The sequence below is a fragment of the Meles meles genome, chromosome 13, assembly GCF_922984935.1.
Source record: "Meles meles chromosome 13, mMelMel3.1 paternal haplotype, whole genome shotgun sequence".
In the NCBI taxonomy this organism is placed as follows: domain Eukaryota; kingdom Metazoa; phylum Chordata; class Mammalia; order Carnivora; family Mustelidae; genus Meles; species Meles meles.
Genome location: NC_060078.1, coordinates 30,931,016 through 30,946,607, shown reverse-complemented (window position 1 = coordinate 30,946,607; position 15,592 = coordinate 30,931,016).

Sequence of the window (15,592 nt, the reverse complement as noted above, 5' to 3'; positions counted from 1 at the left end):
TATTTAGAGTGAGACAAAGCAGGGGTAGGAAGGGGCAGAGGGAGAAGAGAGAGAGAATCTCAAGCAGACTCCACACTGAGCTTGGAGCCCGATGCAGGGTTCGATCTCCCAACCTTGAGATCATGACCTGAGCCAAAATCAAGAGTTGGACGCTTATCCGACTGAGCCACCCAGGCGCCCCTGACTTTGATATTTTTATTTGAATGGCAAGGAAATAGAGAGAACTGGCTAATGACCGGTCTGAGGGTAACGTTGTGAGTTTTAAGCACAGAGGGTTTATTAAGGAAAAAAAAAAGGTATTATTGGGCAACATTTTGCGGCTTATTTTAATATTTTTTAAACCGGAGGAGATGCAGTAGACGTTATATGCAGACATGTTAGCAACACATTTTAGTGTTTGAAAATTTTGCTAGTAAAATTTAAGATGCCTTGGAATGAGAAACCTAGTCACGTGGCTTGCAATCTGCTTGAAAGACTGTAAATTACAAATGGTATTGTTTAGTAGTTGGCTGCGAAGTTGAACAGAGGTTATAGAGTCTGAAAATTATTCCCGGAAACGATAATTCTTAAGAAAAATGTCAAAGAGGTTCAGGAGTTTCCGAGCAGTATATGCAGAAGAGATCATTTCAATTCTCCCTCCTTGCTGGGAGAGTTGACTTTTCAACAAGGTGGCAAGGATGGCCTCCTGGAAACGAGCATTTATGTTCGACCGGCTGTGGTAACCAGCATGGCCAAACCGTTGTTCCTTGGGAATTTGTTCTTTCTGAGGCAGTGGATGGTTTTCTGCTGTCAGTGTTGTAAGGATTCAGAAAGATTTTTCTATAGGTTCCAAATCCTTATGATTTATTTTATAAAAATTATAACATCCATTTTCTTGAATAACCTTTGGGATCACTTGCCTTTTGTACTAATGTTATTTTCAATGATTAAAAAAAGTGAGATTTTGAACATGTGGGTGGCTCAGTCAGTTAAGCGTCTGCCTTTGGCTCAGGTCATGATCCCAGGGTCCTGGGATCGAGTCCCGAATTGGGTTCCCTGCTCAGCAGGGCGTCTGCTTCTCCTTCTGTCCCTCCCCACCACTCATGCTTTCTCTCTATTGAATACATAAATAAAATCTTTTTTAAAAAAATGAGATTTTGCTATTCAGGGATGGACTGTCTACTGTTTCTAATTCCTCTCGGAAGTGGAAATGTTTTGCAACCCCCCTTTGGGAATGCAATTATCTGGTTAATTTTAGTGTGTTATAGAAGATTACAAAGCTTTTTTAGATCTTTGTCTTGGGCTGCTATAACAAAATGCCGTGGACTGGCTCCCTTAAACAAGAGTGTTTTATCTCTCATAATCTGAAGGCTGGAAATTCAAAATCCAGGTGATGGCAGATTTGGTTCTAGGTGAGAACCTCTTCCTGGCTTGCGGTCAGCTGCCTTCTTGGTGGGTCCTCACATGGCAGAGGAGAGAGAGCTCTCGTCTTCTTTTTGTAAGAATCCCCACTTCTGTCACGGCGGTCCCAACCTCATGACTTACTCTAAACCTAATTACCTCCCACTTTCAATACCATCACATTCTGGGATAAGGCTTCAACCTATTTTTGAATAGATTTTGAATTTGAATTTTGAGAGGACACCAATATTCAGTTCATAACAGATCTCATGCCTCTAAATTTCATTCTGAGAAAATGCCTCCTAACTCCACATTTCTAATAGAAAAAAATACATATCTCATATATACACACATGTATATAAGTTATGCAGAGTATCTTGAAAAATATTTTGACATTGTGCAAAGGGCAGTTTTGGGAACCACCAATCAGAATTTTTCTGTGTTTACTTGCAGCGGGCAATATTTGTCTTTCAGAGAAATAGTTTTCCTTTGGTTTTCTTCCCATTTCCCTTTCTTCCCTTTGTTTTTTATATATCGATAGAACAATTTTATTTTTTACTTTTGTTTTTAAAGATTTATTTATTTATTTATTTGAGAGAGAGTGTGTGTGGGTTGGGGCAGGGGGAGAGGGACAGGAGAAGCAGACTCCTGCTGACTGTGAGCCTGAGGCTGGGCTTGACCTGGAGACTCCAGAGATCATGACCTGAGCTGAAACCCACAGACAGACTCTTGAGCTCAACCAACTAAGCCACCCAGGTGCCCCTTGATGGAACACTTTTAAGAGGAATGTTGAAAAAATGTCCCCAGGCACCCCATTTTCTGCTTATTTTTATTCCACTTGCAACTGTCAAACACATTTCCCTAGTTACATCATGAACTTTATCATCATCATGTGATTTTACGATTGCGTGATAATCTGAAGAGATAAAGCACATTTACTGAACCGTTTTGATGGAAACCATTCTAAAACGCAATAGAGGGGCGCCTGGGTGGCTCAGTGGGTTAAGCCTCTGCCTTCGGCTCAGGTCATGATCTCAGGGTCCTGGGATCGAGCCCCGCATTGGGATCTCTGCTCCGCAGGGAGTCTGCTTTCTCCTCTCTCTCTGCCTGCCCCTCTGCTTACTTGTGATCTCTGTCTGTCAAATAAATAAATAAAATCTTTTAAAAAAGAAAAAAGAAAAAAAAAAAGAAAATGCAATAGGGAGAGATCCCCCCACCCCTTTCTCCCAAAGACGCAGACTTAGACTGTTTTCAGAAGTGTTAAGTTATTTTGGGGGATGCAGTCAGAGAAACACCAGGTGTTTAGGGAATCCAGCTCAGAGACCGGGCTTAGTGGGGAGTCTGCTCGATTTTCTCTCCCTTTCCCTCTGCCCTGACCCCCACCTCCGCCACACACACTCTCTCTCTAAATAAATAAATCTTGAAAAACTTTACATTACAAAAGCAAATCAAGCTTGCTACAAAAAATTTAGAGAGGGAAAAAAACAAAAAGAACAATCAGCCTTAATTCCAGCTTTGATACTACCACTGTAGTATTTCCTTCCACTTTTGTTTTTTATTAGTACATTCTCTGCCCCCAGATTTGTTTTCTTTCCATTCTTTGTCTTTTGCCTTAAAAAAATACAGAATACATGAGTACATTCTTACTGTAAGAGATCAAAATAATGATTAAGTGGAGAGGAAACAATAAAGTTCCCCTTCATCTTAGCATTCTCACCTCCCCTCCCTTTCGAAGTAAATTTCTATTCAGTATTTGATGAGCATGATTCCAATTTTATTCCTTTGCAGCTACATACATACAAATATATATACAGCTATTTCTTTTCTTTCTTTTTTTTTTTTAGCTATTTCTTTTCTTTTTGCAAGTACATTTTCTATGTAGTTTTGTATCTTGCTTTTTCAATTTACAAGGTAACTTTGAATTAGTTTTTTTATTCTATAGATGAAATTATACCAGAATTTTAAAATATTTCTTTTATTGATGGGCATACAAGTTTTTTCCAATTTTTTTAAATAACAAACAATGTTACAGTGGATATTCTTGTACATTAGTTTTTGGAACCTGTGTGAGATTTTCTTTGTGGTGGGTCCCTTTAAGTTGAATGTCAACTTCACATAGTAGACATGTTAAAAATTTGAGAGATTTTGCCAAATGGACTTGAATTTACATCTTTTCTAATAGTATACTGGGGTGTCTGTTTCCTTTAATTCTTGTCAAATTTCACATTACAAAACAATTTTTTGGTGACTTGCATGCTTTTGATTGCTTCAGTTTGTATTTGCATTACGATAGGTTGGGCATCTTTTCTTTAGCATAATGTCTTCCATATTCATGGATAATGTAACAGGGACCAGTTCTTCATTTCTTTTTTGTTTGTTTTGTTTTGTTGGCTGGATAATATTGCATTGTGTAGATCATATACTACATTTTGTTTATCCTTTACTCACCAGTTGATAGACATTTGGGTTGTTTATTCTTTTTCACTGTTATGAATAACGTTGCTATGATTATTAACGTACCAGCCTTTGTGTGACACGTTTTCAGTTTTCTTGTGTATGGTCCTGGGAGTGGAATTCCTGGCTCATATGGAAACTCCAGGCTTAAATTTTTGAGCAATTGCAAAACTGTTTTCCTAAGTGACTGCACCATTTTATGTTCCCATCAGGAGTTTATTAGGGTTCCAGTGTTTCCACATCCTTATCAACACTTATAATTATCTTTTTTTTTATAGCTATCCTGGTGGGTGTGAAGTGACACCTCATTGTGGATTTGATTTAACTTGTTGATCACCTTTTTGTGCTTATTGGCCATTGGTATATTGTCTTTGGAGTCATGTCTATTAAAATTCTTTCACTGTTTTCAAAATGAGTTATTTGTCTTTTTATTGTGAAGTTGAAGAGTTCTTTTTATATTGTAGATTCAAGTACTTTATCAGATATATAATTTGCAAATATTTCCTTCCATTGTGTTGGTTTCCCTTTAACTTTTTTTTTAAAAGATTTTATTTATTTATTTGGCTGACAGAGATCACAAGTAGGCAGAGAGGCAGGCAGAGAGTTGGGGGGAGGCAGGCTCCAGAGACCCTGATGCGCGGCTCGATCCCAGGAACCTGGGATCATGACCTGAGTTGAAGGCAGAGACTTTAACCCACTGAGCCACCCAGATGACCCAATCCTTTAACTTTCTTGACAGTGATGTTTGAAGCACAAAAGTTTTCAATTTTTTTTATTTTTATTTTTTATTTTTTTTAAAGATTTTATTTATTTATTTGACAGACAGAGATCACAAGTAGGCAGAGAGGCAAGCAGAGAGAGGAGGAAGCAGGCTCCCCGCTGAGCAGAGAGCCCGATGCGGGGCTCGATCCCAGGACCCTGAGATCATGACCTGAGCCGAAGGCAGCGGCTTAATCCACTGAGCCACCCAGGCACCCCAAAGTTTTCAATTTTAATAGAGTCCCAAATACGTATTTTTTAAAATTTTGTTGCTTGTGATTTTGGTATCTTATCTAAAAAGGTTTTGCCTACCCCAAAGCCACGAATATTTAATCCTGTATTTTCTTTTTCTTTTCTTTTCTTTTTAAAAATTAAAAAAATATTTTATTTATTTATTTGATAGACAGAGATCACAAGTACGCAGAGAGGCAGGCAGAAACAGGCTCCCTGCCGAGCAGAAAGCCCGACACAGGGCTCTATCCCAGGGTTCTGGGATCATGACCTGAGCCAAAGGCAGAGGCTCTAACCCACTGAGCCACCCCAGGCACCCCGGCTGTATTTTCTTCTTAAAGATTTCTATTCTATGATTCATTTTTTAAAATTTTTAAAAAATTATTTTTATTAACATATAATGTATTATTTGCCCCAGGGGTACAGGTCTGTGAGTCATCAATCTTACACAATTCACAGCACTCACCATAGCCTATACCCTCCCCAATTTCCATAAACCAGCCACCCTATCCTTATCCCCCCGATCCCCCAGCAACCCTCAGTTTGTTTTGTGAGATTAAGAGTCTTTTATGGTTTGTCTCCCTCCCAATCCCATCTTGTTTCATTTTTTCCTTCCCTACCCCCATGACCCTCCACCCTGCCTCTCAAATTCCTCATATCAGGGAGATCATACAATAATTGTCCTCATATCAGGGAGATCATACAATAATTGTCTTTCTCTTTGGGGCGCCTCGGTGGCTCAGTGGGTTAAAGCCTCTGCCTTCCGCTCCGGTCATGATCTCAGTGTCATGGGATCAAGCCCCGTCCACTTGGTGGGGAGCCTGCTTCCCCCTCTCTCTCTGTCTGTCTCTCTTCCTACTTGTGACCTCTGTCTGTCAAATAAATAAATAAAATCTTAAAAAAATTTTGTCTTTCTCTGACTGACTTATTTCGCTCAGCATAATACCTTCTAGTTCCATCCATGTTGCTGCAAATAGCAAGATTTCATCTTTTGATGGCTGCATAGTATTCCATTGTATGTATATCTGTCTGTATGTCTGTCTATCTATCTATCACATCTTCTTTATCCATTCATCTGTTGATGGACATCTAGGTTCTTTCCATAGTTTGGCTATTGTGGACATTGCTGCTATAAACATTCAGGTGCACATGCCCCTTCAGATCACTACATTTGTATCTTTAGGGTAAATACCCAGTAGTGTGATTGCTGGGTCATAGGGTAGCTCTATTTCAACTTTTTGAGGAACCTCCTTTATTTCTATAAGGTTGGTAATAATGTTCCTTTCATTCTGATTTTACTAATTTCAGTTCTCTTTCTTTTTCGGACTAGCCAAATCAATTTGATTTTTTTAAAAGGAACAAAATTTTATCTTCAATGACTTTATCTATTTTTCGATTCTCTAGTGCGTTAATTTTGGATTGAGTCTTTATTATTTCCTTTCTTCTGTTTTCTTTGCATTTAGTTTGTCTTCTTTTTCTGTTTTCTTAAGGCAAAATTTAGGTTATTAATTTGAAATTTTTTCCCCCTTCGTTCATTCGTTCCTTCGTTCGTCCTTCCTTCTTCCCTCCCTCCCTTCCTTCCTCTCTCTTTCTTCCCTTCTCTCTCCCTCTCTCTCTTTTTTCACCCTCCCTCCCTCCTTTCCTTCCTTCCCTTCTTTAAAGTGAGACATTTGCAGTTATAAATTTTTCTTCAAGCACTGCTTTAGCTGTATCCTATGTCTTATTATGCTGTCTTTTCATTTTTGTTCTCTCAAAGTATTTTCTAATTTTCTTGTGATTTCTTCTTTGATGCATTGGTTATTTAAGAGTGTGATCTTTACCTCATATTTGTGATTTTTCCAAATTTCCTTCTGTTATTGATTTCAAATTTAATTGCCTTGCTGTCAGAGGATACAATTTGTATAATTTCAGTCTTTTAAATTTTACTGATTCTTGTTTTGCGGCCTAACTTATGGTCTCTTCTTAAAAATGTTTCATGGGCACTGGAGAAGAGTGTGCATACTGTTGTTTTTTGGGTGGAGTTTTCCATAGGTGTCTCTTGGATCTAATTTGTTTGTAGTAGTGTTCAAATCTTCTATTTTCTTGTTGACCAGGTACCTTGTTTTATGTGTTATTGGAAGGGAATTTTTTTTTTTTTTAGATTTTATTTTATTTTGAGAGAGAGAGAGAGAAAACAAGCAAGCATTGGAAGGGGAAGGGCAGGGGGAGGAGCAGATTCTCCACTGAGCAGGGAGTCCGATGTGGGACTCAATCCCAGGGCTAGAAATAATTACAGTGAGAATTCACAGTCTAAGAAATATTCCGAATCCTGTGTATCTGAGTATGTCTTTATTTTGTGCCAGTAATTGAACACTAGTTTGATTAGATATAGAACTTAGTTTCATAATTATTTTGTCTCAACTTCAAAGTTATTTGTACATATCTTCTTTTTAATTATTTTATTTTATTATTTTTTAAAGATTTTACTTATTTATTTGCCAGAAGGAGGGCACACACAAGCAGGGAGAGTGGCAGGCAGGAGGAGAAGCAGGCTTCCCACTGAGCTGGGAACCCGATGCGGGACTCAATCCCAGGGTCCCGGGATCAGGACCTGAGCCGAAGGCAGATGTTTAACCAACTAAGCCACCCAGGTGTCCCTTTTATAATATATTTGAAAAAATAATTTCAAACAAAGACAAATTATGATAGTATAAAGAACTCCTGCCAACTCTTCTCCAAGATTTACCAATTGTTCACATTTTCCCACGTTTGTTTTATTATTTTATTTTTGTCTTTATGTCTTTATGCTTTTTTCTGAACTATTTGAGAGCAAGCTGTAGATATCCAACCCCTTTACTTCTAAAGACTTCAGTGTGTATTTTCTAAAGGCAAGAATATTCATGTATACAGCTCTAATACCATGATAAACATGGGAAATCCAACACTGAAACCACAGAGCTAGCTAATCCTCAAACTGTACTCAAGTGTTTCCACTTGAGCCCTATCATTGACTTGATAGTATTGTTTTTCTGGCCCAGGATTCATTGAGTTCTCACGTCCCCTTAGTGTCTATTCTTCGTTAATCTGGATCAGTTCTTTCGTCTTTCTTTGTCTTTCATGAAGAGTACGGGCCAGTGTTGGTGTTGAGTCCCTATTACGTTGTTTTCTTACACCCAGTGTTGCTAGAATTTGGAGGTAGAGAAACGGAATGAGAGTGTATTTAACTCAGCATAACCCACCCTCACTCTTGAAAAGTCAGGGAGATACACAGTCTACTTTGGGAACACCCAGTACCCAAACTCCTCAAGGCCTGTTCGGGCTCAGAATCCCTGGAGACACCATTCACTAGCTCATTTTGGAGAGTTCCCGGCTCTCTCAAATAGAGCGTGAGTTGGGGAAGAGATCTCGGTGTGTTGGCGATCTCCAAACCAACGTCTCCTCAGTTCCCATGTTACAAATGCACTCTACAGGAGGTTGCATACTGACTTTGTTCAGGCACCCATACAGCTCTGACAGCAACTATAGTCATATTATATCAAGAATACCAATGATAGCTGTGTCTCCAGCGGTCACGATCAGCCGTGATAGAATCAGAAGAGATTTCGAGTCCAATGACATCATTTAATGAAGAAGTAGGGCATTGGGAGATGACGTTCTGGGGATGGCCACAGAGCTCGGTAGTGCCTTAGCCACATCTTGAGTTAATATTCTGATTTATTATTTAAACTTGAAATGACCCAGCAATCCTAAGGAAACCACTGTTCGGCAGGGGCCACATTAACTGCGTGAATAGCGGAAAGAAAGGCGGGGGTGGACATAGCTCATAACTCCAGGACTAACATGCTGTGCGTTTACCAGCCTGATTACAACAGTCAGGTGGATAATATGCTTGGAGCATCCTGGACGGGGCTCTACGAAGTCAAAAAGGAGAGACCGCGATTCATTATTCTGAGAACATCTTAACCGTCAGCACATTGAATTAAGGGTCCAGTAGCAAAGAGGTCTGTCCCCGTTAACAGCCACACATGTGAAGGGTCAGGGGTCTTTAATTCAGAGGAAAGACTTCAGCCATACAAATGTGGGGATTTATTGCTCACCCAGCGGTGAGTGTTAGGAGACGCAGGGTCAACATCCTTCAGGACATCTGCTTTTGATAAGCTCTGGGGAGTTACTTATTTATGGCAAGAGTTCTTAGCCCCAAGCAAAGCGGGGGTGGGGCGGGCTGGAGAGGAAGTGGACGGAGGAGAGGAAGGGCACAGAGCTCACAGGGATCAGAAGGTTAATACTCAAATACAGGGCTCCATCCTTGTGTCCACAGGGGTTTTCCTGATTACCCATTTAGCAGCATAATGTGTGAGTTGAAAATGACAATAGGTTTCAGTGTCTGCGAAATAGGGGTGAGTATTAAATAAAGCAAAGCATTGCTTTACAATTGCAGAAAATATTTTTGTCTTTCAAGGGAAAAGTGTGCTTCATCTGGGGTATATATACACTGGTGGGCTAGCGGATTCTAGATCTGTTCATTGTCTTCGAGTGATATTATCGCGTGATAAATCCTGTCATGTCTGATTGCGATAACTGACCATTCAATTATCTCTACAATTGATCTCAACATTTCTCTCCTTCATATACATTTGTGCTCTTCTGACTTTTCGGCTGGGCTGGTTAAAACACTGTCTTGTTTCCCCATCGCCTGAATCAAAATCCTGAACACATGTTCATTTTGATATCTGTGTGGGAATAATGAATATTATCGTTATTTTCCTGAATATTATCTTTATCACAAAATTCTTCTGTAGGCCGATGGCGTGTGAAGAAGTCCAGCCTCTCTCCTCTTCTGTTCTCTAAGATTTGGTGATGCAGACCAGGTCTTCTTTACTAGAACTTTTAAACACTGGTATTTTAAAACAACACACAGATGAAACCTTTTTTTTTTTTTTTTTTTTTTTTTGGTGCTGTTTTCTGCACTGTTGGGTTTATTAATTTGAAATCATAAGACTATGTATCTAAAGTACTCACGTGTTTTACTCATTTTGCTTCAAGCAGCTGAGAGAAGTTGATGGGGGGTGGGGGAGGACAGAGGGAAAGAAAATGTCAAGAAACAGGAAAGAGAAGAGACGCTTTTCACAGGGCTTCATCCCCGTACTATCATTTTAGAGCAGGAGGGTTCCGGGTCACATCTAACGACAGACCCAGATCTGGAACTTGTTATCCCCTTGTAGGTCTGCGCTGTTCTTTGGGAGAAGAGTGGTAGAAGCTTGTATTTTTAGAAGCCCTCCCACTCAGACTTGCAAAGCGTACAATGCAATGACTGCATATTCCCGATGCCTTAATCTGACGGCAGAGGGCCCGCAGATAACTGAAAAGTAAACACAGCAAATTCCCCTCCACTTGCCCTCTCTGTGGGTCTCCTTGAACAGCAGCAGGCAGAGACGCAGAGACCACAGCTCTGGAGAAGGGCCTGGAGAGTCCTCTTATCTCTAGCTGTTTCTCTCATGAGCTCATGGTGTCGAGTGACTTTGGATGAGTCGCAAACATCCTCAGTCTCTCTTGGAGAAGACGAGCTGGGTGCTGACGATCTCGAAGGCTTGTTTCTACTCTGACGCGGTAGGAAGCCAAGGTCAAGCCTTTGGATGAAGAGGGAAGCAAGCTGCTATGCATCAAGGCTTCCATTTGAATTCCATAGCTTTGTTTTGGTCATCCAGAAAGCGTAAGACATTCAGCGGGATTACCGCAGGGTTTCCTTGGCTCCCCGGCAGGGGCCGGCGAGATATTCCTTGGGGGTCTTGCCTACTTTGGATGGATTGTCCATTCTGAGTCATCGGATTACATTTCTGCCCCGCTACAAATTTTCTTCATGGGATGAAACCGATGAAGAAATTTTGGTCGAACCAAGAACATATTCAAAACTTGAGTATTTCATTAAAAATTATTGAAGTTTGGGGCTCCAACTCCAACTTAACTCCAAGAGTTAAGCGTCCAACTCTTGATGTGGGCTCAGGTCAGGATCTCAGGGTGGTGAGATGGAGCCTTGCCTCAGGCTCTACACTGGGCATGGAGCCTGCTTAAGATTCTCTCTCTACCTCTGCTCCTACTCCCAACCCCTGCTCCTGCTCTCTCGTTCTAAAAAAAAAAAAAAAAAAAAAAAAAAAAAAATTAAAAAAAAATTGAAAATGATTTCTCCCTAAATGCTCTTAAAGCTAATAAAATAATTATAGTTATTAATCATGGGTCTTTAGAAGTCTCAAAGGGAAAAGTTAACTTCACACTCAATTCCTTTTTGGTTTTGTCCCAAGATAGAGTTCAAGCAAAATAAAATATTAAACAGAAATTTCCCTTGTAGAAAATGTCCATCCCCCCACCAATCAACAGAATGGAAATTGAAACAGTAATTTCACATGCAACTTCAGAATTTTGGAACAACCCTGGCAGCTGTTTTTATGTGGAGATAAAGCTCCACTTTCAAGTGACTTAGTGTCACATCTGTTAACAGAGAGTCAGAACTAAAACCCACCCCAGTGACCTTTAATCTTTTCCGTTTTGTACAACCCCATCTTCCTTTCATTAGTTAGGAATGAAGACTCTCTTTCATCCTGAAACTCTCTTTTCCTTCTGAAAGGTATTAAAGGTATATAATTTCTAAACAAACACACAAACAAAGATAAAAGACCATGACATCCGCGATTTGTAATTTATTACTTAGATCAACTTCCATTTTAGAAAAGACAGAGATAAAATATATAATTTATATTTACACTTTTTTTTACAGAGGAAAATATTTACACCGTAGACATTCAGTACAAAACAGTATAGAAAACCCATGATGATACAGACAGGAAAGACTATAGTTTAAGCAGAGTTTTTTGGCTCCTACTTTTATCCTTAATGGGCAGAAGCATTAAGCTGTTGCTTAATCATTTTGCTAATTTAGCCAGTTTTTTCTCTTTCTTTCTATTCTTCTCTCTCTCTTTTTTAACCTCAGTGGTCTCTCCCAAACAGCTTTTTTTTTTTTTTTTTTTTCCAGTGCAATTAGTGACAGAGTTTCCACACCACTCTTTGGGGTTTCATCCTTAGGACAGCTATTCTATCATTGTGGTTCAGGCCACTCGCCCTTGTGGGGCAGCCATTGTACTCGTTTGTTAGGATCCCCCCCATCCGGGAGGAGCAAAGCTACTTTTCAAGGAATAGTCAGATTTTTTTCAGCTATGTCTTCTACAGAATATGCACGTGGCTAAGAATGTCCATCCTTGTATTTTACAGGGCCAAGGACTGGAAGGGACCCTCATTTAGTGAGCCAGTGACCAAACAGAGACTAGAACCTGGATCTTCTGACACCTGCACAGGGGTCTTCTCCTGGTCCCACTGGCTGGGATGGAGTTGTTCAGTATTCCAGATTTTAGTCTACCTAGATGTGTCCAAGTGGGAGGACAGAAGTTTCAAAGAGATGTGGGTATGGGTCAGCGGTGGTGGTGGTGGGGCTCTGCCCTCTACTTCAAAAACACTTGAGTAGGCATTTGTGAAAACCCACCTACTCATAGGTCCTTAGGCAAACCCCAACCACCCGGGATGTTCTCGCTCTGGTTCACTTTCAGCTTGGATATTACTGAAATGGAGTAAAAACTCCCTCAGCGGGAGCAGGGGAAGCTCTTTTTGACCTATATGTTCAGGCTTTGGTGGATTGACTCATGGCTAATTAAAAATCAAAGTCAGAACCCGGAAGGACAGAATAATTGAGCAGAGAAACAAGTTTTGGTGAAATAGCACCTGATAATGGGAAGAAGACCATATAATGCGGCATCTAAAAGGACCAAGCTTCTAGCATCCATATCTGTGAAAAGCTTGCTCACTGCTTAAGCAAAGTGCTTTCCTCTGCCTGCTTATACAAATAACTGACATACTTCCAAGTAATCAAGGGTGGTTAGAAAAAGAAATTGAGTGCACCAGAAAAAATACTCAAAATTATGAATGATCATAGAATACGTGTGATACTGATCACAATAAGAGACAGTTCTTAAAACACTAAGATATTACATATAAGAATTAGCAACAGCACAACATAGATAGAATGGGTCTGTAAAATTGAAACATTTCTGAAATCACCTGAAAGCTGTGGGAAGCACTCTGTTCCATTACCAAGCTCATTATAGAAATAAAACACTGTGCATTTAAACAGTGTACATCAAATGTACCAAATAACAAGGAGGGGCGGAAAAAAGCTTAAATAAAAGTGAAAGTGGGTCTCCTGGCTGGCCCAGTTGGAAGAGCTTGTGACTCTTGATCTCAGGGTGGTGAGTTCGAGCCCCATGCAGCCGTTGCAGCCGCTGTAGAGATTACTCAAGTAACTAAAACTTGAAAAAAAAAGTAACAAATGTGTGAAGTCCAATTGTTTCAATGAAAAGATCAGCCTGGGCTGCGGTGGAGGCTTGCAATGTGCAGCTGGGCAGAGGGGGATGCTGGCCATAAAGGAATCAGGCAACTTTGCCCTTAGTAGCGCTTTCCTTGTAGATGGCATTTTACAGAATCACTGGGCTATGCTGGGAGACTGTGTCCTTTTTCTTATAAAGGAAGCTCTCAGACTTATGGTGAAGTCATTACAATTTTTTGGAGCCCTTCTTAAAATCATTAGTGGGAGAGGCCACAGTGCTCAGTGGAGTCTGGGATAACAGACCGGTTGCTGGAGAAAAGCTGTGGTCTGAGAGGCTGGGATTCTGTCCAGCAACGGTGCCTTTGATCAGTAGTTAGAGGTCAAGGTGGAGGCTCGGGCCTTATGAGGCCCTACAAAGGCCGTCATGTTCTTGGGTTACCACCATCCAGCACAATGTCTTTCTGAGGATACTAGTAGGGATCCCAGGCACCCCAGAAAGGCTGCATCTTCCCACGGCCAGCAGGCTAGGGGTGGAAGCACACGTGGAGAGCTGTGAGTGCTGCTCTTCAGAACCACACTCATTGTGAAGAACACAACGTGACCGCCTCAGGACTTGGTGAGGGACACTCGCACGAGTGGCTTTTCCAGAAAAGAAGACCTTAGCTAGGGAAACCACACTTCCTTCAGGGCCCCCTTCCAAGTGGAGGACATTCTCCATTTATGATTAGGTTCATATTTGGACAGGGGGGACTAGAGGTTGTGCCCAACACAGAACTAGTCTATTCCTCCTACTCTGTGTATCAGGGACCACAGATCCCGGCCGGTTGGTGCAGTGGAATGTTCCTCTCTTCTGCCGCTGCCTCTATAGGGTGAGACTTGCATGACCCACGGCAGTCCCCAGTCTCCGCAGTCCTATTCCGGAGCCCCCTCTTCCTCCAGCAGGAACCCATGGTGACGCCTTCCAGCAGCACGTACGGCACAGGTGCCAGTCTCCTTTTACGCACGGTGATGACACACCTGTGACAGCAGCAGGACCCCACAGAGATATTGTTCATTCTAGACCATACACATTGAACTCTAATGGCCATGGTGAGGGGAACCCTGTAGACCCCTGCTCCTTCTTGGAGTATACTGTGGGTCTTTCAAGGAGGGCTTGGGTGGTCATGGAACTGGCTTGCTTTGAGAGGTAAGCAATTGAATAAAAAATTGGTTTTTGAGAAAAAAAAATTAACTCTTCTATTTTCTGCTGCAAATACTTGGCTCTGGGTTTCACTGAATGTCTCATCACATATGGGAGACCTCATCCCAGATTCCAAAAGTCCATGCGTGGAAGGAAACCAAGTGAATTCCCAAGGGAAAAGGAAGGCACCTGCGTAAGGAGTTTTAGCCCCTCCTTGTTCCCTGCAGCTTGGCATGCAGGTTTGGGGGGGAGGAAGCCTTTATCAGCTCAGGCTGGAGCCAGAAAACCTCTTCAAATTAGGAAAAAAAAAAAAAAGACATTTATGTGGTTAAAAAGAACACCAAACAATACAAACCCCTGATAGGCATAAAGACAAAGGCATCTGACCTGTTGAAGTCAGCAAAAGAAGCTACTGAATTCTAGAATCGCAAAATACGCAAAACAGTACTTCTAGTGTCACCCTTGTGAGGATGGAGAAGTTTTGCTCTGCAACCTGCCACCTTCCCCCAGGGACGAGGGGCGCCGCGGGTCTGCGCTGACAAGTCCACTGTAACGTATTGAACTTCAAACCACTAGAAAACCCCAGGGATCTGCTTATGACCTTGAAACAAAACAAAACAAAACAAAACAACAACAACAAAACAAAGAAAGCATTTTTTAAACCAGTAGATCCTAATAACAGTGTTTTATCAGAATAAACACCAGACACAAAGTAAAAGAGTGCATTTCCCTACTTACGGGGAACATGAGAAGAGAAATGATAACATTCATCATAGACCATTGAAATGAAAGACATCGGGAGTGTTTGGGAGGCAAACAGAACTGTCACACAACTTGACAAGATGGCAGGTCTTTCTCCCAGGAGACTTTGTCTTGGGAAGGTGAGCTAGAGTGGCGGGGACCTCTGGGGACAGAGGATGGGGATGGAGACAGAGAGAGATGGGGGCAGGGACACAGGAGGGAGCCAAGTGGTCTGAGGGCGAGAGGGAAAACAGTGACCGATCTGCAGTCCAGGAAAGTCCTTCATGCTGAAAAATGACTTCTTTTTGGTAAAAGGCACTTTTACCAAAGTGTGTGTGAAAAGGATTCCTACAGGGAGGATGGAACAGCTGTGCACGTTATAGGGACACCTGGGGTGAAGAGGTGGGGGGGCTCACTCCAGGGGGGCTTAGCACCATGATGCCTTCATGGGAGGCGCTTTTGACCCAAAGGAGAGCTCAGGGGGGAATAACTTTTTAAAAGTC